The sequence below is a fragment of the Caretta caretta genome, chromosome 9, assembly GCF_965140235.1.
Source record: "Caretta caretta isolate rCarCar2 chromosome 9, rCarCar1.hap1, whole genome shotgun sequence".
NCBI lineage: Eukaryota > Metazoa > Chordata > Testudines > Cheloniidae > Caretta > Caretta caretta.
Genome location: NC_134214.1, coordinates 62,204,722 through 62,232,483, shown reverse-complemented (window position 1 = coordinate 62,232,483; position 27,762 = coordinate 62,204,722). Strand labels below are relative to the sequence as shown.

The 27,762-nt window shown below is 47.9% G+C and overlaps 1 protein-coding gene across 1 annotated transcript in view; it reads right to left on the bottom strand.

Annotated features, from left to right (window-relative positions):
- Positions 1-14,064, bottom strand: part of LOC125642520 (BTB/POZ domain-containing protein KCTD8) — a 37,797-nt gene extending 23,733 nt beyond the window's left edge. The window contains exons 1-2 of the mRNA XM_075132377.1: positions 14,008-14,064; positions 13,109-13,165 (exon numbers count right to left, since the gene is read on the bottom strand). The gene's annotated coding sequence lies outside the window, so the exon portion shown is untranslated. The remainder of the gene's footprint in view (positions 1-13,108; positions 13,166-14,007) is intronic.
- Positions 14,065-27,762: the final 13,698 nt, after the last annotated feature.

Below are 27,762 nucleotides of genomic sequence, written 5' to 3'. Positions count from 1 at the left end.
GCGATTTAGCCTGTCTTTGCTAGCCTAATTCTCCTCCCTCTTGCTGGCTGCATCTTGCCTGACAATCTCCTAGTCTTCCCTCAGTTTCTTGTATACTGTAGGCAAGAGGGCTATTCCAGTTACTCACTTGCTGTTTTAATTTCCCATTTTGATCTTGTTTTAGGTTTGAGCTCTTTGTCAGCTCTCTTACATTATTGCTCAGTGTGCTAAACAAGTGAGGCAATGCACTGCAAATACCATTTTGCTCCTTATCTTTCCCTTTTCTCCTTCCCCCTCCATTTCCAGGTTAAACAAGTTACACACATGACCCCAAGGGTCAAGTTTTACAATATTGGGCCCGAACAACAGACCAACACGACTATTTACAATTTTGTACAACAAAGATTGCTAATGTCTCCTGTCTCTCACTTTCAACAGCCGTGGTGTTAAGTTTGGTGGCCAAGAGAGAATTCTTTTCCTCTCTGGCTAACATCTAGCGAAGAAAAGCACTTTAATCTTTATATATATTTAAAATGTGGCTTTTTGATTTTCCAGCCACGTGAGACCAACGTCCAATGTCAGGCCATTTGTGCTAGGAGAGAGTGTAAAATGTTCCCACAAATGCACTCACTTTGCACAGCAAAGGGCAAGGCAGTGGGGAACTGGGTCCTATAGCCTTTTCCTTTGGGGCCAGCGAGCAGCACCCTTATTTGCCATGAGCAGCGCCTCACACCTTAGGTATCCCATTGACATCTGTAGCCCTGATTATCTTCTCACATGGGGTTAAATCATGAATAACTCTACTGGAATCATTGGCAGTGTAAAAACAAAGGAGAATCAGGCCCAATGTGACTACTTGAGCAATAAGGTACTAGTCCATGGCCCAGATCCTGACCAGTTACACTGGGGACAATCAAGAACAAATGCAGTGAAGTTGCTCTTGATTTACACCAGTTTAACTGAGGTCAGGATCTGGTCCCATGTGAGTGAAGGTGGCACAAACTGGGCCTTTCCAACTAGAGCAGTGGTTCTCAAATGATGGGGCGGGCCTCCCAAGGGAGGCACGGGAATGTGTCAAGGGAGGTGTAAGCTTTGTGTTTTTTTCTTTTATTTTTAAGAACTCTGGCTGAGCCCAGGGTGGCTGGGGCTCGAACAGCATGGCTGTGCACACCTAGGAGGTGGGAATGAAGAAGGGGACAGCCGGAGCCCCGCCACCTGGGCTTTCCTTCCCCCGACACCCTCATTCCCTCACTGGGAGGTAGCCCAGACTCAGGCTCTCCTCCCCCCACACCTCCAATCCTTCACCTGGAGGCGGTTGGGCCCTGGCAGTTACCCCACAGAGGCAGCAGCAGTGCAGAAGTAAGGGTGGCAATGGGGTGCTAAGTCTGCTGTGAAAAGTAATATTGATGAATATCACTTTTCACATTGCCACCCTTACTTCTGTGCTGCTGCTGGTGGCGGCATCGCCTTCAGAGCTGAGTGCCAGGCTAGCAGCTGCTGCTCTCTGCTCTGCCTTCAGAGCTGGGTGGCGGTATATGTACTGGGGAGGGGGGGCATAAATAACTACAGACACAAAGAAGGGGGGCCCTATCAAATAAGGCTGAGAGCCCCTGGATTAGAGCACAGCCAGAGATTGTTCTGTTTATGAAATCACTGACCACAGCCAGAGCCCATAGACAGCATAAAGGGTGTCATTCTTGGCCGTATCAGAACTATGCCATGAGCAGAAGAGAATATTATTTCCTCTGGAAAAGTTACATTTTAGAGAGGCTTCTTTCCCCACATCAAAGTAGAGCCCATGAATGTCCCATTGCCCCGACTGGCTGGTTCACGGGGAGGTCAGGGGAACCTTAACAGAGAGTGATAAATACCAAATACCGCTATCTAGAACTTCAAAGCTGGCAGAGAGACTACCCAAAATGCACTGGGGAGGATGAGCGAGGATGCTTTAGGGAGGGCTGCCCTGCAGCAGGAAAGAGCCCTCCAGAAAAACAAGGGGACATGAATATGATAAAGCTGACATCTGAGGGAAAAGTGCTCGGAGCACAAAGACATGCTGGAGTGGATTGGGCAGCAGGATATCCCCCTTCACTGCCAGTGCACCCCCGCTGACACATTCCCCGGGGTCACCGCTGCAGTTGTCAGAGTCATTGCAGGGATGATATGTCACTGTCAGGCTCTAGGCAGCCTGTCGTCAAGGGGGCTAGCAGAACTGGAGAGACAATTGATGCCGCTGTCAGCTATGGAGCACTCAGAAGATTACTAGTGGCCTGAATAACGTTAAGCAGCACCTTCTTATAACTCCACAAACTAACTCCCCTGGGGGAAGGGGACTCTCTCGAGGCCACTGGTGCCCGCTGCCTCCAGAGCGCAGATGTGAGGTCTTTGGGAGCCACTGGACCATTCCACCCCTTTGAGCTCTCCTGGCTGGAGTTCCTCCCGCTTCCTGCCTGAGCTTCCCTGTGGAATCCACTCCCCTCCCATGATGCTACTGATCTGCTGATGGAGCATGAGTTGCGTCTGTCACATTTCTCCTGAATTTTGGGGGCAACGCTCTATAGTCCTGTTCTCCACCTTTCCCTTCTCTAAACAGCAAATTAAGACTCAATTACTGAAGAAATCTGGAGTCTCAGGCTCTGGCTGTTTGCTGATGAGGTGAAGTGGTGTTGAAGAGAGCATTCTGTGCAGCCAGGGCAGTACTCAGTAAGTTGCCATGGGGAGAAGTGATTTGTGCTGCGTACGCACTATAGGACAGAATGGGATCTAGTTTTCCATAACATCTCTCTTTCTCCCAAAGCGCTCCCCACTTCCCCATTCAGAGTCAGTAGCCCAGTGAGTTAATGGGCAGACAGATGGAAAAATGATCTGGTGGTTAAAAAGTCAGACTGTAACTCAGGAGAGCGGAGTTGTTGGCTTTGCCAGAGAAGACATTGGACAGGTCACTAAGGGCTGGTTTACACGGTGCAGCAACGCACATTGGAGGCGTGTGAATTCTAAAGTGTACCAATGTGCTGCACACTAGAATTTCCCTACTGCATGTTTCACAGATTCTAAGGCCAGAAGGAGCATTGTGATCATCTAGTCTGACCTCCTGTATAACACAGGCCAGAGAGCTGCCCCACAGTAATTCCTAGGGCAGAGCTTTTAGAAAAACATCCAATCTTGATGTAAAAATTGTCAGTGATGGAGAATCCACCACGACCCTTGGTGAATTGGTCCAATGATTAACTACTCTCTCTGTTAAAAATGTACGCCTTATTTCCAGCCTGAATTTGTCTAGCTTCAACTTCCAGCCTTTGGATCATGTTATACCTTTCTCTGCAAGACAGAAGAGCCCATTATTAAATATTTGCTCCCCAAATTGGTACCTATAGAGTCTAGACTATGATCAAATCCCCCCTTAACCTTCTCTTTGTTAAGCTAAATAGATGGAGCTCCTTGAGTCTATCACTGTAAGACATGTTTTCTAATGCTTTAATCATACTTGTGGCTCTTTTCTGACCCCTCTCTAATTTATCAACATCCCCCTTGACTTGTGGACATCAGAACTGGACACACAAGTCACAAGTGCTGAAAACAGAGCTAAAATAACCTCTCTATTCCGACTCAAGTTAATGCAGTACACAGTGGAACACAGTACTGAAAATCAAGGGTGAAAAATGACAAATTTTACACCAAAATGAAAATTTGAACTAAACATTTCTCAGTTTTGGTTTCCATTTTTTAAAAATGTAAAATAGAAAATTCTGACCAAAATGAAAATTTCCACAGAAAAATTTCCTTTTGAACAAAAAGCCATTTTCCATCATATGAAAGGTCTTGACAACAAACCTCTGATCTGCTTTAAACAGAAGATTTGCCCAAGCAAGGGCTAAAGGTAAGGAATAAGGGACATCCTGGGCATCAGCAGGGATGGAACCTGGGCTATTCAGCACCAAAAACATTACATTGCTCTTTGGACTAAAGGAGTCACTTGAGCTGTGATTAGAGATGGTTGAAAAATTCTGATTTCCAATCCGCTCTAGTGTTAACCTGTGTGCCCAGTGACGACAGCGCAGATGTCAGATCTGTTAACTGTTTCACTGCTCATGAGATGGAGGTCACCGATCAGCACAATGAATGCAAGTGACGGCTCATTTTGGTGATGACTGGAGGATGCTGCCACTTATTCCCCCCCCCCCCCCCACAAGCGCCTAGCCAAGCCCATGGGCATATTCAAACCCTAAGGGGGGAGCCAAGCTCAAGAACTGGAGCTCAGGGAGCAGCACAATCGTGTTTTGAACATCTGCACAATCTACTGTGAGTGATGTCTCACTTTGGTGACACACACTTTGGGCAGAGCTAATTTTGTGGGCGGAGCTTGGAACCGAACCACCACACTCTCCCCAGTCTGACCCGTTTCCTCCCCAGAGAGATGTGCTGTGTAAGCAATCCATGGCTGCCTATATACAGATTCCCAAAGTCATCAGCTGACCCGTACACATGCAGCCTCAGTGAGAGGACTATGGTCATGATCTTTGGCTCCAAAACAGATCTCGAAGGGATTAAGTGGTCCCTTTAACTCAGTCAATGGAGGGAACTCTTGCTCACATGAGTGATCCTGAAATATTCCAGCCAGCCGAGGGCTCTAGCGTGCGTGCACACACACACACACACACACACACACACACACACACTGCTCATCTTCAGTACAAATACCTGGGGCACACAAGAGTTCAGTCCAGCTGCTGACCCTCACCCTGTAATGACCTATGGCCACATCCACTCATAGACTTCACTGTCACTTAATGCCACCTGTATGTGGTCCATCGAGAATAGGACTCATGATGATCTTGAGTTCCAATCCAACAGGCCTCTACTTGGTGAGGTAACATAGCAGCTAATTAGCAGCTATGCGCAGTCCTGAGTTACCCTCTCTAATGGAAGTCAATGGGAGTTGCATGTTCTCGGGAAACGGCCCTATATTAGAATCTTCCCCCTTTTATGGAAATGCGTTTTAAGAACATGCCTTGAACTGCAGCCAGCCCTGCTCTAGGGGAGGGAGGGATGGGTTTGGTCAAGAACATCAGAAATCTCTTAGGAGACATGTCAAGGAATCCTCCACGCCCATCTGCACCAGCTAGACACAAATGTGAACGGAAAGGATGGGATGGGACTGAATGCCTCTATCTCCAGAAAGCAAAGGGCTGAGTCAATTAGGACTTCTAGATGTAAGAAGCATGGATATCATGAGTACGATGTGCAGACAACTAAGCCGTGCCCCTCAACCAGCTCAACCTGTAAGAGCCAGTATAGATATGGGCAGGAATAAAATAATCCATCCATTAGAGGGCAGCAGAGTACAAGTTTGCTCAGCACCTACTGCCAGTGACACCAGGTGCAAAGAACAGCGCTTCTAGAGTCTATTTTAATTAATCTCATTTGCTCCATCTAGGAACTCCTCCCTAAGCCATAAACATGGCCCTTATGCCTCCCACGTCACTGATCACCCATGCAGGCTGGTAAAGTTTGCATAGCCACCATCTGTCCCTCAATCTCTGTTTCAAATGAAAAGGGTCATTATAAATTTCAAGAATGCAAACTAAACTGAGGTCCCAAATCCAGAACAGAATGAAACACTAAAGGGCTAGGTAATATCACTGCACCCCAGGTAACTCTTACGGGAATTGAACGGGGGTGGAGAAAATGAATCTCCAAACAACAGCTTTGCAAATTGGTTCCTCTTTTTATTGCCCTGAGGTCATGTCGTTATGTTTCCTGGGTGGATGGCAATGACCTCAGAAGGCGTGCAAGGGGCGCAGCGGAAAGCAGCTGCAGTGATGTCATTCTGGAAGGAAAACGCGGCCCCGAATTCAGGTCATGGCCGATACGTGAAAGGAAGGGTTTAAATGGAATTGTAGAGGCCGGCCATGCAGAAATACTGTGCTCAGCCCCCCTAAACACCTGTGAGAGTAAATGAGCTTTCCTGTCCACTGTTCACACATCCAGCTACCTGGCCCTGACCCATTCTCAGCAGCTAAACAGCGAGGCACACCGGTTAGGCTTCCATTCCTATGCCATTCCCCAGCACATCGGAGCTGCTGCTAAAGCTAATGCTTATTAAAGATTTAAAAGTCAAGCCGTCAGCCGTGCTGCTCCAAGATGGACTTTTTTCCTGTTATAGCGCTATCCACTCTCTAATACTAATAGGATTGGAGCGGAAGGAAAGGAGAGGTCCCTGCCAAGGCTGCACTGACCTACTGAGTGCTAGGCAGGGGCCTTGCTATTAATGAATCTGTAATAGAGGCTTTGCACACTTTGGGGAAGAGGGAGGAGACATGGCCTTACAGGAGATCTTTCCTACAGCTCCCTCTCCTCCCTCCACCCCATCTCAGCAGAGATGTCAGGTTAATAATTCAGTGCCTGCTGCAGGTAACTGGGATGGAGAGGCAGCTCTGTCTGAAAGCCACAGCAGAATTAAGTCGATAAGGTTAGTTGACTGCATCCTGCCATCTCAGCCATCCCAGGGGATGTTTAGATGATCCTGCCAAATGACTGAAGCGGGGACATGCCGTCCTAATGTGACAATGATGGAACATTGCGATAGCACAAGTCCACCGTGATTCCGGTGTCACATTGTGATACTGGATCTTGACCAACACGGAAGAGGATGAAATGCAGTGAGCCTCCTCCCAAATCCAGCTGGCTGAACTTGCTTCTCTGACCAAATGCATTCATGGGAGAGGCTACCATGGCTGTGAGATGGGTGGTCTTATAGCTAAGACACTGGAATGAGAGGCAGGAAATCTGAGTTCAATTTCTTGCTGTGCTCCAGATTCCCTGTGTGACTTCACGGAATTCTCTTCATATCAGAGCTGAGTGGACGGTGGAAATTCTGATTGTCAGAGGATTCTGAGATTTGGATACAGATTGGAACAAAAACCAAACACTTCCTAATTCTCTGAAAATTCCCTCCAAATTTCCTTTTTGGGTTGGTGTCTTATTTTGTAGTACATGATATATAATAATCTTAATGAGCTATTGCAGTATTGTCAGAATTCCCTCAGAATACTGCTTTGCTGAACTTTCTTTGATCAGCTCTACTTAATAGATCCCTGCCTTAGTTTCCTATCTGTAAAATGAGGCTCATGCTTGTCCACTTCCCTGAGGGGACTGTGTGGGTAAAGTCGCTAATGGCTGGGAGGTAATCAGATATTTGGACGACGAAGGGCCATATAAACGGAGAGAGAGAGAGAAAGTTGGGCTTAATTGCCATTAGATATCAACCTGGAGGAAATGGCTTGATGAGCAACTCCAAACTGGCTCCTCATACAGGTTTCACCTTTGGAAAATGTTCCTCCCTTTGCAAGGCCCAGGTTCAGAGGAGATCAGTGGTACTGGAACAATTTTTACAGTGGGGGTGCTGAAAGTCAGTGGTCCCCAAACTTTTTACCTCACCCCCTCCTTAACCCCTGCCCGTGCCCTCTCTCCCCAGAGCTAGCTCCGGGAGCGGGGGGGATGTGGACATGGGTAAGGGGGCTGAGGCTGAGACCACAGCTGAGGGCGGGAGCAGAGCCCCAGATGCGGGTCTTGCAGCCGGAACCCCACGTGCAGGGCCAGGAACAGAGCCCTGAGTGCTGTTCCGGTGGCAACCAGGTCCCCACATGCAGGTCCCGGCTTGAGCTGCCACTTCAGCTTTTGAGAGGAAAAGTCCTCTTTCCAAAATCACCAGCCAACTTGCATGTTAGGGGAAGCAGGTTTATAGCTGTAAGACACTTCCACTTTCCATATACGTTGAAAAGAAGGCTCTTAAAGCACAACAAATAGAGAAAGGACAGTGAAGGCCTCTCGTCTAAACCCTGCATAAGTAGGTTCCACTATCTCCAAATTTAACAGGAAACCTCTATGCACTAGTGCCCCCCCCCCAAGTTCCCTACCACCACACTGCACAGGGCAGCACATTCTTTGTGCCATACAATTAGTCAGCCTGAATGCCCCAGCCTGCATTGCAGGGCGGTAGAAGAAAGTTTGATAGTTGGGAGATCACTGACCAGGTTTGTTCAGATTTCCCTTCCAAGAGAAGCTACTATTCTCATAGTATTTCTTACCTGACCAGAATAGCACAGCTTCCCACAAGCATTTCCAATACCCCAATGCAAGCATATCTTGCTAACTCTGAGGGGAAACAAAATATGCAAGAGGCTGAACTGTGACCCATGTTGTAACTTTCACAGGTTCCTTGATAGTATAGTGGTAGGGAATGGAGGCACTCTGACAGTGCAGGTCCGGGAGTGGAGCCTTTGGCGTGGGTCCGGTGGGAGCCGGGACCCCGCATGTGGGGCCCGTAGTGGACCCCAGGGCGTGGGGCTGGGACCCCGCACAAAAACTGGGAGTGCTGCAGCACCCCCACAGCCCTAGTTCTCACGCCTATGGAGGAGACTGGCATACCATCTGCCTGGCTTTGTTGGAACTGCCCTCCCTTTGCTACACTGAAGTCCCAGGGCTCTCTGCGTGTTTCTCTTGCCACCCAGGATATGCTGCACTTTCAGTGCTACTCCCTTCACCTTAGCTTGCTCAGAGTTACTGTGGCTGTGTGTGCAAATCTGCAGTCACTGTAATTTACACCTGAGCACAATTCTAACATACACAGTGGAGCGAAACTCACCAGTGCACAGAGGACACCTCTGTTAATGCAGCTGTGCTGATTTACTCATTGTGCTAAAGGGGACTTTCTGGATATGGAGATCTTCTGGAAAATCCAGCTCCCAGGCTCAGGTCCTCAGTGGTATTCACGCACCTGACTCCCATTGGTTTGAGGATCTGGGCCCCTGCAGCTTGCCCAAGGTCACAGAGTGAGTCATGGTAAAGTCAGAAATTCAAGCCACATCTCCTGTGTCCCAGGCAAGGGACCTCAACCACAAGACCACCCCTGCTCGCTTGTGTCTTGGGATGAAAGACGCTATAGATACATAAGCGATTTTGTGCATTAATGACAGTGATTTCAGCACCATTAGGGAGCCTCACAGAGGCTCTGCAGCCCAGCTTTCCCTCTTTAATCAATGCCTTGTGTGCAACCTACATGTGGGCTGTAGATCAAATCCAATTTACTCCTTGACTGGGAGTGATGGTCTTGGAACCGTAAAATGCTAGTTAGTGTCTTCATAATTCATGGGCTGCCCTTTTGCCTTCTATGCTCAGGATGTTAAGAGCTGCCGGGTGGCTCCTGCTGCTAGCTATGGGAATTAGACTTTCCTGACAGCATTTTCAGTGGAGGGCCCATCAAACGCCAGTGGGTTTGATGAGATCCAGGGCTCAGTGTCTGGGTTTGACCGGGGTTCTGTAATGGGAAACAAGGATGCTAACAAACAAGTGTTGCTCGGCAATCTGTACCCAATCGGTTTGTGTTTAGGTAGGATTCCCAGATGCTGTGTCCCTGGGTACCAAATGATCGTGCTTACTTAAAAATTCAATGAACCCAATTCTGGTCTGACCAGTACTGGTGTAAATGAGGAGTGAGTCCACTAAAGCAGTGTAAGCAAGTTAATTATACTTAGCTCTCATAACGGCCCTTTCCTACATATATCTTACAGCACTCAACAAAGGCAGGTCAGTAATATGATCCCCACTTTGCAGAAGGGGAAACTGAGGCAAGGAGGGACCATTATCATACAGCAGGCCAGAGTCAGGGACAGAGCCCAGCTTTTCTTATTTGTAATCTCATTCCCCATCCACTGAACTGTGCTTCTCTAGTTGTCTCCTCGGCACCCCATCTGAGTTGACTGGTGCTTCTTGCCTCATTTTCAAAGGGGAGGTTAGAAAAATGTACCTTCTGCTGCAGGGCCTGGACGGTCCATGGCTGACACTTTATAGCTAGCTCTCCCTTGTGCTCGGGTATTGTTTAGTACAGGCCATCCCTCTCTTCAGATGTTCTATTACAATGAGCCACGTTTTCAGCTGGCCTCTTCTTCATTAAAGAGTCCATCTGGACAAATAGAACACTTCATTTTTATTTCAGCAGTGCCTCGAGGCCCCGAATCGAGATCAGGGCCCCACTGTGCTAGCACTGTACAGAGGAGGAGACAGGCCCTAGCTCAACCTAAATAGACAAAGGAAGCATTATTATCCCATTTGGGCACTGGGTTCTGAGAGACAAAAGCACTTGCCCAAGGTCACATGGAATGGCTGTAGCAGAGCCAAGAACTGAATGCAGACATCCTGCGTACCAGGGCACAACCTTCACCATCAGACCATCCTTCCTCTCATTTTCTCTGTCTTTCCCCCATTCTTATTCAGAGTCTGAGACCTGGACTGCAGATTGACAGTAGATCTTGGACCAGGTAAAGCCTGACCAAGTCAGGTCCAGGGCCGGACAACCTCCCTTCCAGACAATGGATGTATCTTTTTTCTATCTCCTCTTTGCATTGTTTCAGTTTTGGAACCCAGCACCTGCTGTGAGCGCCTGGGAACTTGGGGTTAGACACTCCTGAAGTGGCAGAGATCTTGCTGTGAAGGGCTTGACACAGATAGCTCTTTGTAATGGGAGCCGAGCACTGTCTGAGCCCAGCCCCGGGGGGCGAGTCATGCCAGTGCACTGGGATGCTGCCAAGTGGGAGACAAGCTAATTCAAAACAGATTCCAGGCCATTAGCCAGTGCTTCCAGTCATAGATATAATCATGCATATGCTCTTTGTGTTCCCCTCTCATCTTTTAAAGACCAAGCAAGAATGCTGCTCTTGAGCTGTCTCTAATTCTCTAGCCGGCCTGGCTAGCAGCCAGCAAACCCCACCTAAGTTTTGGAGTCATGGAATTTTTTCAAGACATCTGCAGCACAGTATCTGGTCTGACCGAGACCCCTGGTGCCATGACACAGTCATCATCCTCATGGCTCCAGGATGCTGTGTTCACCACAAACCCAGACGGGACAAATCTGCTTTGCATTCTCTTTCAGGCTCAAATGCAAGTAAAACTCACTACGATCAAAATCCTTTGGCTGTGTTCATCTGGGAGTGCTGAAATTAGACTAATCCGGGCACCCCCATGTGACTGAGATCCCCACCCTTCCTGGACATCACAGAGCACCTGGGACCCTCCTTAGCAGAGATGTTGGAAATTCCAGCTGGGGAAATCTACCACCCATCCATAAAAGGCAGCACTCTGACCACCACTAGGATCCATCTGAGAGGCAAGAGATCTTGCATGCTACCATACAGTAGCTAACCTCCCTTTCCTAACCACGCTAATCAAGAAGCAATCAAAACAGTCTCCAGTGTACCATGTCAACCTGTCCCTCCAGTGCCACCTGCCTGTATCCTCAGTCCCCCTCAGACAAGCTTCAGGGCTGAGTCAAAACCCAACTTCCAAACTTTAGTTGGGAAGTGAGGGCAGGTTCAAAGGCTGGAGACAAATGGCAGTTTTGCAGCTCAGCCCATCTCTGGTTAAATCTTTCAACCTTCCCATCTGGAGAGTGGAGCTCACACCCAGCCTGTTTTACAGGTAGAAAAAGTGAGATGTCTCAGTCTAGTGCAGGGGTGAGCAAACTTTTTGACCCGAGGGCCACAGTGGGGAATAGAAATTGTATGGCGGGCCATGAATGCTCATAAAATTGGGGTTGGGGTGTGGGAGGGGGTGTGAGCTCTGGGATGGGGCTGGGGATGAGGAGTTTGGGGTGTAGGAGGGTGCTCTGGGCTGGGACCGAGAGGTTCGGATGGCGGGAGGAGGAATCAGGGCTGGGGCAGGGGTGTGGGAAGGGGGGCAGGTTCTGGCTGCGGGTGCAAGCTCTGGGATGGTGCAGGGTATGAGAGGTTTGGGGTGCAGGAGGGTGCTCTGGGCTGGGATCGAGGGTTTTGGTGAACAGGAGGGGGATCAGGGCTGTGGCAGGGGCATGGGGAGAGGCTCAGGGATACAGGCTCTGAGCAGCGCTTACCTCAAGTGTGGTGCGGCCTGGACCCTGCACCCCGGCTGGAGCACCGGAGTGGGGCCGAGCCGAGTGGTGGAGCGCGGGAGCGGAGCCTCAAGCCGCTGGTGCAGCCCCCGACCCAGCACCCCAGCTGGAGCGGGGCCGAGCTGCTTGGTCCGGGCCCTGGCCGTTGCAGGGCCGAGCTGAGTGTTGGAGCACTGGATCGGGGCAATCCGCGTCATGCTGGTGTGCCGGAGCAGGGCCAAGCTGCTGGTGCGGCCCACAACCTAGAGCCCTGGCGGGAGCGCTGAACCAGGGCCGAGCCACATCATGAGGCTTGCAGGCCGGCTTAAACTGGCTCGCAGTCCAGATTCGGCCCACGGGCCGTAGTTTACCCACTCCTGGTCTAGCCCATGGCTTATGTTTCTACACCTCAAAACTACAAACCCCACTTGTCCCTACTGGAGGACACACCTCAGACTGGCTAGCAGATGACAGAAGCATCAGAAATCCCTGCCCTCACGTCCACACCCCCCTGCATGCTCACAAACTCTCTGGGTGAAATTCTGGCCTCTCTGGAGCCCATGGTAAGACTCCCCTTGACTTCAGTGGAACCAGGATTACACCCACACCCACACCCACACCACAGAGGACAGCTGGACAGACACCATCAGCACAACAGCCACCAAGTTACTGTCTTGTTGACAGTCTAAGCAAAGAGGCCAAGGAATGAATGAGCCTCAGTGAGTGAGACAGAGAAACCCTCTTATACTCCCAGAGAAGGTCTTGCCAAATGCAGTCCAGGTTTGCTTAGTTAGCAATAAGGGATGTCGCAGGTGGAGTTGCAGGAGAGAGATCTTTATTCCTCATGCTAAGAGGCCAGGGTTACATGCTCAGAGAACTGTGTTTGTCCAGGAGCAACCAGTCACCAGGTTGCACTCCTGGGCTCCAGGTCCAGGTGTCACACCAAACTAGGTCCTGCTTGAAACCTGACCCGCTTTTTCCAGCCCCCTCATCAGAGTATGACAATGAGGAATATGGCTAGGAAAGCTTACACTGCTGCCACTCACGCTGTACCTGCCAAGTAGAGACCCAGAGGAACTTGGTCTCCAGCCATGGCCTTTCATCTACATGAAATTCACAACAAAAAACCCAAACCTACAGCCCAAGCCCTCTCCATACCATAACTGACCCTTCACCCCCCTCCAATAGCTTCCCCCCAGAACAATACCACTCCTTTATGTTGCACCTTACCTGGGAAGCTGAAGTGTCCAGAAACCTGCCTTGAGCCTTGCCCTCGGGCTCCGGAACCTAGAGTAAGAAGCAAAAAGAATGTGTTGCTCTGAGTTGCCACCAGCATCACTCTACAGCTCTGGTTGTAACATCTCTTTGTATAGGCTCCCAAATTTGGCCAGGATTAGGTAAAACCCCAACAATTCCACAATGATCCCCTCCCATTAAAAATCATTTTCAGGAACAATATTTCCCTATGAACTTGCAGCAGAGTCAGCCATGTTTTATGTTTCAAGAGCCATGGCCTTAGAATCATAGAATCATAGAATATCAGGGTTGGAAGGGACCCCAGAAGGTCATCTAGTCCAACCCCCTGCTCGAAGCAGGACCAATTCCCAGTTAAATCATCCCAGCCAGGGCTTTGTCAAGCCTGACCTTAAAAACCTCTAAGGAAGGAGATTCTACCACCTCCCTAGGTAACGCATTCCAGTGTTTCACCACCCTCTTAGTGAAAAAGTTTTTCCTAATATCCAATCTAAACCTCCCCCACTGCAACTTGAGACCATTACTCCTCGTTCTGTCATCTGCTACCATTGAGAACAGTCTAGAGCCATCCTCTTTGGAACCCCCTTTCAGGTAGTTGAAAGCAGCTATCAAATACCCCCTCATTCTTCTCTTCTGCAGGCTAAACAATCCCAGCTCCCTCAGCCTCTCCTCATAACTCATGTGTTCCAGACCCCTAATCATTTTTGTTGCCCTTCGCTGGACTCTTCCAATTTATCCACAGCCTTCTTTTGAAACATCTCTAATAATCTCTCTGGAATATGCTCACTTCCAGGAGTATTCATACCATTTCAGTAGGGAAGCACAAACCAAGGACCAACATGGATCCAGGTCAGAATTCTGCAGCTCAGACTCACCTCAGCACTGTAGTTAAAGTGATGTCCATGGACACCTTCCAAACACTGATTTTCAAGGCTTGAGTTAATGGACTTTTATTCGGTGGCTTTAAATAATGGCTTTGCTTGACTGTGTGCCACAGATCTAACTTAATTTGTAGCTGACTTAATTGTAACCAATAGGAACACAGTACGCAAATGAACTGAGGAGGAGGACAGTAACGAGGAAGGTTATAGCTTGTATCAACTAAAAGTGTTATTGCCCTACAGGGAAATGCCTTCATGCACGAGCCAAAGGCAAGTTCTTCTGCAAGGCTCAATTCTCCTGGGAAAGTAGTGTCACATGGGTGCCCTTGACTGTCCCCTTGTGCTACAACTTCACCAACCCTGTTATGTTCTTCCCATACACCCAGAGCAACCCTTCACTTCCCATCTGAAATGGCTTTCATTATAGGTTAAGGAAGAGGACAATAAGAAAGAACAAAAGCAAAGTCTCCATGACAGAGAGAGCACACACACACATACTGTCTGCGTCTCCCCTCTAACCGTCTGCAGCCAATCCCAAGACAAAATGGCTACAGTCCATGCACACAAGCAAAGGTCTTAGAAATGTAATGGTGCAGTACAGAGAAAACAAAAGCAATGGTTCCATAGCTTAAATACATCACCAGGACCAACTAGACTCAGGGACACCTTGAGGCCCAGTAAGCCCACTGAGGACATATTTGTGAGTAGCTTGGGTATCTAAATTACATAGCCTACCACGTGACTCATGGCACAATGCGATTTTCTTCTGACTCACCTCCTCCTGCAGTTACCTCCTTCACAAGCAGCACTTCTAACAGGGAGAACCCAGAGAAAGTGCCACTGTTTCAGTGTATCCACATGAATGGCCCTTTGAACAGCAGTCTTAATCTCCTGTAGTTCTAAGAACATTAGGAGAGGATTTTTTTCCATGGTTAGGGATGGAGAAACATGCCAAGCTCCAGGTACCTGCTGTTACTGTAAACATGTTATCTGTGAGTCAGAGCTGGCGGAATTGTTTATAACAAATACAGTTGGCTGTATGATCAGCCAATTAGAGTTTGTTCCCATGATGTCATGTCTGTAACTTCATAGCTGAGATGCTTTGGTATGGTCCAGGAGGGGGTGGAATTTGTTTAGCTGTGGAGACAGAACTAGACCACACTGTTTGAGTCCAGCTTCGAATGTTTGTCTGTGGGGTTTTGCTTGGGCTCATCTCACTCAGAAACCAGACAGAACCAGAATGATCTCTAACCTCCCCTGCAGACCCCAGTTCTCTCTCATTCCAAGCTCAACACTCACAAGTGGCAATGAGACCTGACAGGTGACTCCAATCTATGATGGGTGGGGGACTCACTGAAAAATCTCCAACCAATTATATCTGTCATGATATAATGACAGTTGAAGAGTAACTTTGCCAGCAGTAGCACCACGTATCACCAGGAGAATTCATCCACAAAGTGCCCTTGGTGAACAGGGGGACTAGATACCTTCGGAGACTGGTGAGGAAAGTAGGGGCCTTTCACCTGTTTAGATCTGGCTTGGGTTGGTGGTGTCTGAAGTCACCATCTGACATAGGGGCTGGAACTAGGGGTGCTCCAGTGGTTTCCATTCTATACAGGATTAACAGTTTGGTTCAATGGCTCGCAGCACCCCCACTATACAAATTTTTCCAGTGCCCCTGCCATATGGTGGCTCACAGAAAAGGCTGTGGGGACTCAGAACATTTCTATTCTATAGAAGTTCTTATCCTGCCACCATCACTGCTGTATCTCAGTGCCTTCTGGTCAAGCATTAAGTGATGTTGCTAACCCCACTCATGAATGGTTCACTCTCTCACATCCTTGCCCCAGGGGGAAGAATTGTGTGTGCAGTGGAGTGGTTTGTTTTGAAAGGTGTTTTTCTTGATTTGTGTTTTAAATATGCACTTTGCTCTGTGTTTGTTAGCCAAGGCAGGTCAAAGACTTATACCTTGCCCTTGGAACTGAAGGTGGTGGCTCTTAGTTCCTGGAGGAGTTCATTCCAAGGTGTCAGACAAGCCTTGGGAAAGCTCCGTCTTCGGCACAGGTGAATTTACCCTTGTGGTAGAGTTTTATTGCACCTGAGGTGGGGAGCCATCGACCGCAATCCCCATCCCAGAGCTGCAAGCAATCTTCTAGGTACCCTAGGCCCAGGCCACAAAGTGCCTTAAAGATAAGGATCGAGGCCTTGACTCAGCATTCTCTGGGAAGCCAGCGTAGAGCACAGAGGACAGGGCTGATGGGCCTGCAGTAGCCAGTGTGGCTGAGGTGTGCTGCAGCATTCTCAACTAGATGAAGGTCCATAAATGGTGGCTTCATGCCCAGGTAGAGCACATTGCTGTAATCCACTCAAGAGATGTGTGTAACCAAGGCTAGACCATCATTCACAAGGAGGAGACTCTCCTAGCCAACCAGAGACGGTAGATAGCCACCTCTGTGTGTAAGGCTATGAGAGCACTCAGCATCAACAACGAATTTAGGAGCACTCCTGAATTCCAGACTGAATTGACCAATTACAGGTGTGTCCCTCCACCCAAATGAGACCGCACCGAGTCTGCAGCGTGTTTCCCGCACCTTGTCTAGTGAACTAGTATCGGTGCCACAAAAGCTGTTGGCACAGCTGGGTCCCTTGTGCTGGTGTCAGCAGAGAGGCCGAGAGGTGACTAGGCCCCAGAAGTTGACCTCCTCTTGCAGCCTCCAGGGCAGGGCTGAGGACATTGGCAGGGACACTCTGAGGGAAGCCTGGCCTGCCACTGGCACTGTCCTTTTGTAGGACGAACTCCGTCTCCAGGGCTCTTAATTTAGTGCCTTGCACTTGCAATAATTTCCTTCAAATATAACGTTGGACAAACTTCCCTACATAGATATTCCCAGAGCAGCACAATCTGTCTCAGCCAAAAAGCTAAATATTAGTCCTTTCAAAGCCCTGCCTTCATATGTATTTATACAACGGGCTCTCGCTGCTACAACCCATCTGGTCACTAATCCATGTTTTAAACAAAACCTCTGACACATAATCCATGGTCTCACAACTATTTAGATAGCAATGGCCAGATTCCCAGCTGGGGTAAACCAGCATGGCTCTACTGAACTGAGCGGGTCTCCTTCAAACTACACCAGCCAAGGATCTGGCCATATGTGTTGGAAGAGTCCACGGGTCTCATTCTCTGCTGGGTTTTAACAGTTTTTTGTCAGTGCAGCTTCACTGAGGTCAATGGAGTTTCCACTGAAGTCCAGGTTCCTCAAGTGCACGACATGGTCGTGACAAAGTGGGACAATGTCTATTTTTTTATGACTAGTCTGTGTGAGTCAGTTTCCCTGCCTGTCTGAATGCATAGAATTAAATTAAGGAGGGCCAAGAAGGGGTTGTTGCAGAAAGAAGCAGGAAAGGTAGTACAGTGACGTCCTCACGTTCAACGCTTCAGAGGAGTTCAGATAGCAGTGAGGGGAGAAACTGCTAATATGGCTCCATCCGGGCTAGGATGGGTTACCTGTCCCAATGCTAAGCCTGGGATCAAAGCCCATAAAAGAGGGAGAGGGTTTGGGTGAACTAGGAGAGGCTACAGAGGATGCGGCAGTGGAAAAGCTGACAGCCTGGGAAACCATACTCCTAGAGAGGGATCAGGCTGCAGGTAGCGGTTTGCCCAATTCAACGACGGGAAATAACAATCCAGGCCTGCGTGAGCTATGGATACAGAGGTTAAGGTTAGATAAGCAAATATGCATGTAGGACTTTTTGTTTATACTTTGGCCCTGCATACTTTGTACTGTTGGAAGAAAGAATAAATGCTGCTTTGTTCAGAAGTTGTTGGTTTTGAATCATTTTAATCAGCTGCTGTCACAAGCTCCACAGGGAAACTCACTTGGACCTGGTGAATGAGTCGTGGTTGGTACCCAGGGGGCTATGACCCAGGTCCTGGTCTGAGAGTGGGTGAATTGCAGAATTCCACCCCAGAAGAAAGAGGCCTGTTCCTGTACCGGATCCGGATTGGCTACAGAGCTTGCTTACACCATCTGATGTATTCATCATAAGATCTTTCAATGCTCTGCCAGGCATGGCTGAAGTTTGTTTAAAGCAGGTATTTTATACACAGTGCCATCAGTATATTACAGTTTAGCATTCCATTACACTGCCCCTTTAAGTTCTACATTCCTGCCATTTACAATCATTACGCTATCACGCGGTCTTTGAAGTTCAGTACAGATCAGTCTGTCAAGTGTCTCTGAATCGTACTGATTTTCTAATTACATGACCCAAATGTATAACAACTTGGTCATCTGGCTGTCCTTTAATTGTATCAACTGGCTGTGGTTGGGTTGGAATTCTTGAGTCTTCTTGTTCTTCAGTCACCATCTCTGGAATTTGCTTTGTTGATTGTTCTTTCTGAGGAACAAACTGTAGATGTTGACAGTTTCTGTTGAGCTCTTCATTGTCGGTCTCAATCACATATGATCTGGGCATGGAATTCTTTTTCTTTATGACCGCTGGAGTTGTCCATCCATTTTCTCCAGCCAATTTGACAGGAATTCGATCACCAGGTTTGAGACCCTGTAATTCTCTGAGTGACATCTGTTGCAAAAATGTTCATAAGCTTCTTTTAGCCCTTTTGGCTACTCTCTTCATGTCTGGCCACTTGGAAATAGGTTCTTTTCCAAAGTTGGAACAGTAGTTTTGAGTTCTCTCCTCAGGAGTTGTGCTGGACTATATCCAGTAGCTGCTATTTGTGCTGATCTGTAACTTAGAAGGGCAAGGAAACAATCTTCTTGCTATAGGATTTTCTTGGCTGTCCATAGAGCTCTCTCAGCCTCTCCATTCGCTTGTGGGTAATGTAGGCTGCTAGTAATAAAATCAAAATCATATTTCATTTGGAAGGACGTAAATTCTGCAGCAGTGAACTGTGGTCCATTGACCGTCAATAGTTGTTCTGGAATACCAAAGTAAGCAAAAGTGCACTTCCTGTTTTCAGTAACACTGCAATACATGACATCTTTCAAGTTCACTCTTTCTATATATCTGGAAAAATAGTCCACAATGACCAGAAAATGATGATCTCTGAACTTGCATCAAATCTGCAGCTAGTCTCGTCCAAGATTTGCCTTGTAGATGTGTTGTTATTAAAGGTACTTTGTGTTGTGGTGTTCTGTTAGTTCTGCAATATTCACATGCAGATACTTTATGACCTTGCTGATGTCTGGCCACCACACTGACTGGCTGACCCATTCACAGCACTTAGTTACTCCTTGATGTCCTTCATGGATGCAGTTTAGGATTTCTTCTCTCATTTCATTTCGAATTACGATGCAATTGCCTTTAATCATGAGTCCATTTGACTTGCTTAATTGTCCATGCACGGCAAAGTAGTCTCTTGTCACTTCCTTAGTGTCCTTTAGATACTTGGGCCAATGTAACTTAGAACCTCCTGAAGTTCCGTGTCTGAGGTTGCTTTTTGTAGCTGGAGCAGTCTTTTTTCTGTATGTCTCCACAGCATCCATGCATGCCTTTACATCATCTTCGAGCTCATGGGAAGTTGAGTGCGATGCTGTGCTCCATGACAGAGAGACTGCTACTAACAGATTTTTCCCAGGAACATACTTAGCAATTGGGTTAAATTGCATTATCCTTTGCAATAGACACTGGCATCTCAGTGGTGCTGGATCCAGGTCTTTTCTGTTGATGAAGGTTACAAGTGGTTTATGGTCTTTTAGCTGTATAAATGAATCCAGTTCACACAGATATCTGTAAAAGTTCTCACACATCTATATGCTCAACAGGCACTCATTTGCAATCTGTGCATGTTGTTTTTCTGTGTATGTGTGTGTGGCTATGTGCTGGACTTAACAGTTCATTCAGTGGTTTCAGCACAGTAGAAAGGCCTTGCAGATATCAACTAAGGTAATTTGCCATCCCAAGTATATGTCTCAGTTCTGGTACATTAGTTGGTGCATTCAATTCTCTAATTGCTTTTACTTTCTCAGAGCTAGGATGGATTCCATCTTTGTTTATTGTCTGTCTCAGAAACTCAGTTCAGGGTAGATGGAAAATGCATTTTTCCTTGTTTTGCTTCAGTCCAGACTGACTGATTAGGCTTAGGACTTCGCTGAGGGTTTTGTTGTGTTCTTCCACTGAAGATCGATATCATCCATGAAAACCTACAACTCCATTTGTGTTTGTTAGTAGTTCTGCGATCTTCCTTTGGAAACTTTCAGGTGCACTGGGAATCCCAAAAGGTGATCTTTGAAAGCAAAATATCCCAAAGGGTGTGATCAATATAGTCAGCTTAGCACTTTCTTTGGCTAAAGGAATTTTTTTCCAGAATCTGCTCAAAGCATCCAGCTTGGAGAATACTGTAGCTCCTCCTACTTTGGGGAGGAAATCATCCATTGTTGGGAGGATATATTTTTATCTTGCGACTGCTTCATTACATTTTAAGATACACAGAGATTCATATTTTTCCATTTTTCTTTATAACTGGTACCATTGAGGCCCACCATGCTGTTGGCTCAGAGATTTTCTCAATTATGCCAATCCACTTCATTCTCTTTAACTCAGTTTCTACTCTATGAAGTAATGGGACAGGAATCCTGAGAGATGTATGTAAACAGGATTGTTCTGCATTGTCTCTTAAGGTTATTTGTACTGGATCTCCTTTCAAAAGTCCAGTATAACCAAATACTTCATCAGGTTCTTCCACCTTTCTCACTAGGCCCACCATGACTGCCACACTGCAGCTGAGAAGGTCTTTGATCCTTCGAGTACATACAAAGCTATGCATTTAGAGAACAAGTTGTTTCTGCGGTGCACGGGCCATGCATTTCAGGGCTAGTCAGAGCTGGGTCAGGTGACTTCAGCTCTGGGAGGGGTTGAGGGTCACCGTAAGTTCTTTCTGAGATGAGTCCCAAAGAAGTGGCTGAACTGTTAACGAAAATATGTACTGAAAATCAGCTTCTATAGGAGAGTACATGAGAGCAAAAAGTGTCATGCATATCTTTGCTAGGGGTGATCTGGGAAATCACTAAGCCTTATTCTGTGTCTAGTACGTTAATTGAAACAATAATTAAAGAGAGAGTTAAAAGACACCTACTAATACCTATCTCTTTATATATTCTTAGATTCCAAGGCCAGAGGGGACCATTGTAATCAACTAGTCTGGCCTCCTGTGCAGCACCGGCCAGAGAACTTCCCCACAATAATTCCTAGAGCAGATCTTTTACCAAAACATCCCATCTTCATTTTAAAATTGCAGTGTCCCTGATGGCTAAAGGTGGCCTCACAGGCATCCCAGCCTCAGCATGGTCCCTCAAATTTTTAGGTCAATAATGCCCTTGCTGCCAGATAATTTATTTTCATAAATGCTCCCAAAGTCACCAGGTGTTGCCCATCGCCATAATACCAAAACCAGACTCTTCCTCAGACTCCCTCTTCAATCAGAGCAGGCAGGTTTGCAGGTTACTCTCTGGTGACCTCCAGCTGACCTCAAAGCCCAAACAAAAAGCACAGAATAAACATCAACCACCCACGCTGGCTTAACGAAGATTCAAAGTAACTAAGGCCCACCCACCCGGGACTTAAACTCTTAGTCCCTCCTGGGTTCTGCCCCTAGCTCGCGACTATTCCCTCAAACCTTCCTTCTCTCTGGGCTCAGAGAAACCAGTAGGCAAACCAGTGCCCTCCTGGCCTGGGGCTTTCCCAGCTCTCTTCCCACAGCAGCTCTCCACTACTGCTCCCTGGGAAAACTCCAACAGATAGTTCACTCTCTCAAGATCTTCCCCCATATCCCAGCAGTCCCTTCCCACCTCTCTTTCTGAACCACTGCCTGACCCTTTAGGTAGGCCAAGTATCTTCTCTTCAGTCCCCCCTGAAGGAAATCAACTAGGCACAGCTGGGCCGGGTCTGCTCCCTCTTAAAGGGGCCTGGATAGTCTCATCTAACTTTTCAGCAGTAGTTAAAAAATTTGGGGGCTCCTATTTACCCTCTCTCTTAATACACGAGCAAGGGAGCATTCAGTGAAACTGAAAGGCAATACATTTCAAATGTCTAAAGGAAATCCCATATACAAGGCACAGCTAACCTGTGGAACTCACTGACACAAGGCATCAAGCCCAGTAGCATTCAACAAAAGGGTAGACATTTGTATGACTAAGAGCGGGCCAGCTCCGCCAGTTGTGTAATTCCTTGTAGCTCAGTGGAGTTTCACTGATTCACACCAGCTTAGCATCTGGCCCAATACCTAGAATTACATTAGATAGGCTTCAGAGTAGCATAACATTTTCTAAGGTTGCTTTGGGACACTAGCCAATCACTAACTGCCCGGGAGTAGATAGAAATCTCCCCACAGGCCCCTTAATGCAAAATTGTCAGTTATTTTGTAGGGCTTTCTCGCATCTTTCTCCAAAGCATCTGGTATTCGCCACTGTCAGAGACAGGATACTGGACTAGACAGGCCATTTGTCTGTTCCTGTCTTGCAAATCCTATGTTCCTTCCTATTTTGTTTGCTACTGTCATTATCTGCAGTTTTAGCTCTCCCTGTGTATTGTTTATGGATAGGCTTCAGCTCTTAATCTCTATTTGTTTATTCATTTTGCTGGAAAGCTTTTCAGTTCACCTTTAACAAAACTCACATGTAATTTAATTACAAGGGATGTTCAGTGGTGAGTTCATCTTATCAGAGAAGAGTATTAATTAGATCATGAGCAGTCTGGGGGGGTGGAGGAAGAAGTGGGAGATACATTGCAAGAGTGTTGTGTTATGTCATCTGAGCAGTGATGACATTATTATTATCTCCACCTCTTCAGTATGAATTTCTCACACAGATTGATGACTTCACATAGCAGAATTTCACTATCAAACATTCATTGCAAGGTCGATTTTTAAAAAGCCTATTTTATTTGATGAGGGTTTATGGACACCCCTCCAAGGACCCAGTGGGACATTCCACAAGAATGGGACTGACCAATCCTATTCCCTGCTGGAGGATCAAGTCAGCAGTGCTTGACTGCATGTCCTAGGGCCTATAGAGTGTGAATGGAGATTCTCCTTTACCTCAGAAGGTAGGCATTTGTGTTTTGGAGCAGGAAGATCAGTGCCCCCACCACCACCACCACACACATACATTATTGCTGTGAAGTTCTTAGTGATAGTGGTATGCAAAATGGTGACAAATGGGAAGTTGTAGATGGCCATGAATTTTGTTGTACTAGGTACACAGAACAGACAGGGTGGTGGGGATGTAATAAAGAGCCTATTTCCAATACTTGCAAGGGACTGGTGGGGTGAAACGGAGCAGCAGTGTCTATTGCACACATTCCTCACCAGCAGTGGCGGGATTATGGTTTTGTGGGGCCAGGGCCCCTGGGCACAGACTCCACTGGCCCAGTGGCTAATCTGATAGCTCACCAGTACATTTGTTCTGGTGCTCATCATGCTCTGAGGGCTGTTTACGAAAGGCAGAAAATTTGCATTTGATACAGATTTTCCAAAAGTCACAGGCTGATCACAAGTTTGGAGGCAACATGACATACTCCGCGCATGGGCAGGCAGGGAAGGTGCTCACAATGCACACTTCACTCTCTAATGCCCCCTACTGCCTGGAAGGAGCCATGCCTAGCATGGCTTAGCCAGAGAATAGGAAAACCTGACACAGAAGCCTTTGATGCAGTGGGAGGCTTCAAGGGAAACTCTCCCTTGGCCAAAAGCCCTTGGAAATTAAAGAGCTGTCCTGTCAGCCTGAACTCTGACTGCTGAGTATATGCTTCTCCTTAATTATAATGGAAGGATAATCTCAGTTTGGTTAAACCCCAAGGGTCTGATTCTCCTCTCACCCTGGTGTAGATGGGCAGCAACTCCACTGCAATCAGCATCCCATGTGGAGCCAGCATCAGGGACAGCAGAATCAGGGGCAGGATGTTTTTCCCATTATTTGTGGAAGAATTAATCAGAAAATTGCAGTCCGGCAGGCTTCAGAGCAGGAGTCCAATCCCCTTAAATCGTCTATGCCCCGCCACTGAGCTCTCAGCCACAGATTATTTAAATAATGGTTCTGTTTTGATTTTATTCTATTTTTTAAAAGCGATCCAGGATTTTGTATCAAATCATATGTAAAATGATATTAATCATCCTAACATGGCTGTCTGGATTTCCCAAGCCGCTGGAAGGTGGAAGAAGGGCAGGCTGACAGGTTCATGTCCATGGCCCAACCTGTGATGAAATAACAGCCTGGGAATGATGTCTGGAATAGTGCTGGGAGAGATATTGCTGTCAGCCTTTCACTTGTGCAGACCTGATTTAATATTAGGACTAGATCACATGTGAAATGAGAGTGGTGATCTCAGCCTAATCCGCTATAACATTCCAGCTGGTGGGTCAGGGGGCTGCTGAAGGTCAGAACAGAGAGCTTTTCTCATTGCTCCCAATGCCCCATTGGGTCACCCTTCTGCCTCTATGTGTTTGTCCCCTACAAATTCCCTATACAGGACTGGCCCAGAGGCCCTTTCCCTTCCCTTGAAGCAAAGCTTCACTTCCCAGAGTTACTTTATGTTTTTTAGTCTGGCTCAAATTCAACCCAGGTGTAGACTGGCACACCTTCATTTGAGAGGAGTTGTAATCGCACCCTCTAGTGCCATGGCTGAATTTGTTCCTTTGACTCAAAGGGCAAAATTCTGGATAGATAACGATGGACAGATAGAGGGGTGTGAGGACAGACAGATCCTCTATCTTACAGCAGAATTTGCCCCAGTCTTTGGAATCTATATGCTGCTCCAAAGAAAAACAGAGAAAATTAAAAACAGCCTTGAAAAAAATACAGCATGGGGCAGAACCCCTGATCAGTCCAGATCTGCTCTCAGCCTGTAACCATGTCTGCAGGAAAGGTTGTCCTAAGACTGAATGCAGTTTTGACCTTGACTTGTTCTCACAGAAGGCACAGCACAAGGGCTGACTTTCCATGTGAGCAGGAGTAAGAATTATTATATGCAGACCAGGGCTTGACAAAATACAATGCAGGCCTGGCCCAGCCCCAGGGAGTCTAGAAAGGCAGGACACCGTGCAAGACCCTGAGGAGGGAGGGGCTTGGCATTCATTTTTGTAGCGCTATTAATTCACTTCGAGTGGGCAGCACAAAGAAGCAAGGCTTTAAAGGGGACTGGACTGAGGATTGGGTGGTGGGTGGCGAAAAGCCGTGGCCAGGAGCAGTGCTGAGGCAAGGACAGAGAAAGGGTGTCGCTGGCAGAGCACAGGCTGTGAGTGTGGAACATGGTGAGAGGTGGTGGTGAGCCTTCCCTTGTATACAGTAGGATGGTGAGTAGCACACTCACGCACCAGGTGCAAGACTTGGTTCAAATCCCCACTCTGCCTAATGTGGAGCAGGGATCTGATCCCAGATCTCCCAGCTAAGTGCCTTCACCACTAAGCTGTAGGGATAGTCCAGAATGGGCTGCTCTCAATCTCCTGGTGAAGCTGATCCGCTTTGTAAAAACTACTTAAATATATGGGAGCAGGGACTCAAACCTGACTTTGCCACAGCCCAAGGGCATGCTCAAACCACTGGCTAGAAAGTCACTCTCACCCTCTCTCTGACACAATATCTCGGGGTTGTGGATTCCACTAGGCAGCAGTGTGCCTAAAGTTAGACCTTCAAAGGCTCAGCCTAACTCCCCTTTGTGAATCTAGCCCTAGCTGTCTCCCTGTGCAGCGTAGCATTCCATGCAGGGCATAGTCTCTGGTCAACAAGAGAGACAAAGTGGGGAGACCCAAATGATATGGAAACTTGTATAATGCCTGGTTTGCACTTCACAATTAGATCAACCTAGTTACTGCCTCTCAGTACTGCCTCTCAGCGAGATAGATTAACTACATCGATAGAAAAACCTCCTGCTGTCAATGTGGGAAGCACCTAGGCTACACCAGCATAGCTGCTGCAGTGGAGACATGCTCTGAGTCTGTAGCCGAGGCTGTTTTGTTCAACAAATGCCTCCTGTTCAATAAGATCAGCGATTCCACATATTGTGCTAGGGAGCATCCAGAACAGTCATGGATGTGCAGCATCAGGGGCCGGCTCATGCACCCAAACTGGGTGGGGCCTGGTGTGGTTAGTTCCTGACCTCCGCTTTTAAAATATCCCTGCAAAATGATCCGGCAGGTATCTGAATAGCTCCAAACCATAGGCCCAGCTGGCTTTCAGTTTTAAGTATCATGCAGGAAGGCTCCAAGCCTTCAGGGGCAGGGAGGAGGGATGCTGCAGATCCTTCTGCTTGACTTGCCCTGGGGAGATGAACCTTTCCTACAGGGCCTTTGTGTAACTTCAGCATTTAATGTATAAATTTAGCCCTGCTTTACATCCTTCCCGATGTAATTCAATTTGGCTGTCAGCAGACTGGCAGGGAGCCCAGGCCTCGTGGAACCACCCAGAGAATAGCACATCAGGCTACAAGAAACACCTTCCCAAGGCCGCAGACTGGAGCCTGCTCCCATCCTGGAGCTGCCTGGAGCCAGGCTGAGGTTATTTGTGGGGAGGAAGGAACTGAATTGGAGGATTCTCTGCTCCTTGAAGTCTTTAAACTAGATTTGAGGACTTCAATAGCACAGATATAGGTGTGAGGTTTTTTGCAGGAGTGGTGGGTGAAATTCTGTGGCCTGCATTGTGCAGGAGGTCAGACTAGATGATCATAATGGTCCCTTCTGACCTAAATACCTATGAATGAATGAATCTATTAATTGCTTTTTAAGGGGAGTTAACGCTGGGTGCTGGATAAGGTGCCAGGCTGACGGACTCAGGAGACACATACAGCACAAGCTGCCCTGCCAGTGAACAAGCCATGCCCTGGCGGGACTCTGCCTTGAGGAGGTAATTCAGCCTCTATGCTCAAGCAGCCCCAAATATGCCGCATGGGGAGCCACTGGCCCTCTGCATCAGCAGTTGTGCGGAGATGAGACTTCGGGGCACTGGACTGAGATGAGTGGGGACACAGAGGGAAGGCCATGATGGCCATCTGCAAGGTCCTCCCTCAGCCTCTGCACTGCCCAGCAGAGGTGCTGTGCTGCCGCTCACTGAGAGATTGCTAAGCAATCCTCCCCAGCACACACCTCTCGGTTTCCCACAGCCAAGCGAGCAGGGGTTACTGTTGCTCAGGGCAGCAGGAGTTATTATGTTCCACAGCCCTGAGAGGAGAACACGCCAGACAGCAGCCCCTTCCACAGTTCTGCCCCTTGGCTCCACATATGTTGTGCCACATAACCCAGCAGCATGGGGAGAAGCAGGGAGACGCTTAGCTGGGGGCGCCTTGCAGGCTCCCATACCATCCTGCCCCTCCCTTGTCCCGCTCCCTGGCCCTTTATTGTGCTGGGTCAGGGTCATCCCGCTCCACACCAGGGGAGGTAGACAGCTTACGAATCTGTTTTCCCCATTTAGAATCTGTGCCTGCTGCTTCCTCGAGAGCCTCCATCCATGGCCTCTTTCCCTGAGTGCTGGACGGAGGCCTCTGACTCACCTTCCCGCCTGGTGCTGGGTGGGAGTAACTAATGATTGCTATGCTGGGGTAGGGCTGAAGTCCTAGGCAGGGAAAGCCCCACATCTCATTGGGAATCTCCTGCACCAGCCAGGGTACGTGGAATGTGCAAAACCTCATCATGGGCAGGCAAACACGGGTGGGCACTGTGACATCCTGGCACCCCAATATTCACCACTGTCATGTAATTAGGACATGTTTTGTACAAAGTAGGCCTTGTGAGGTGTCATT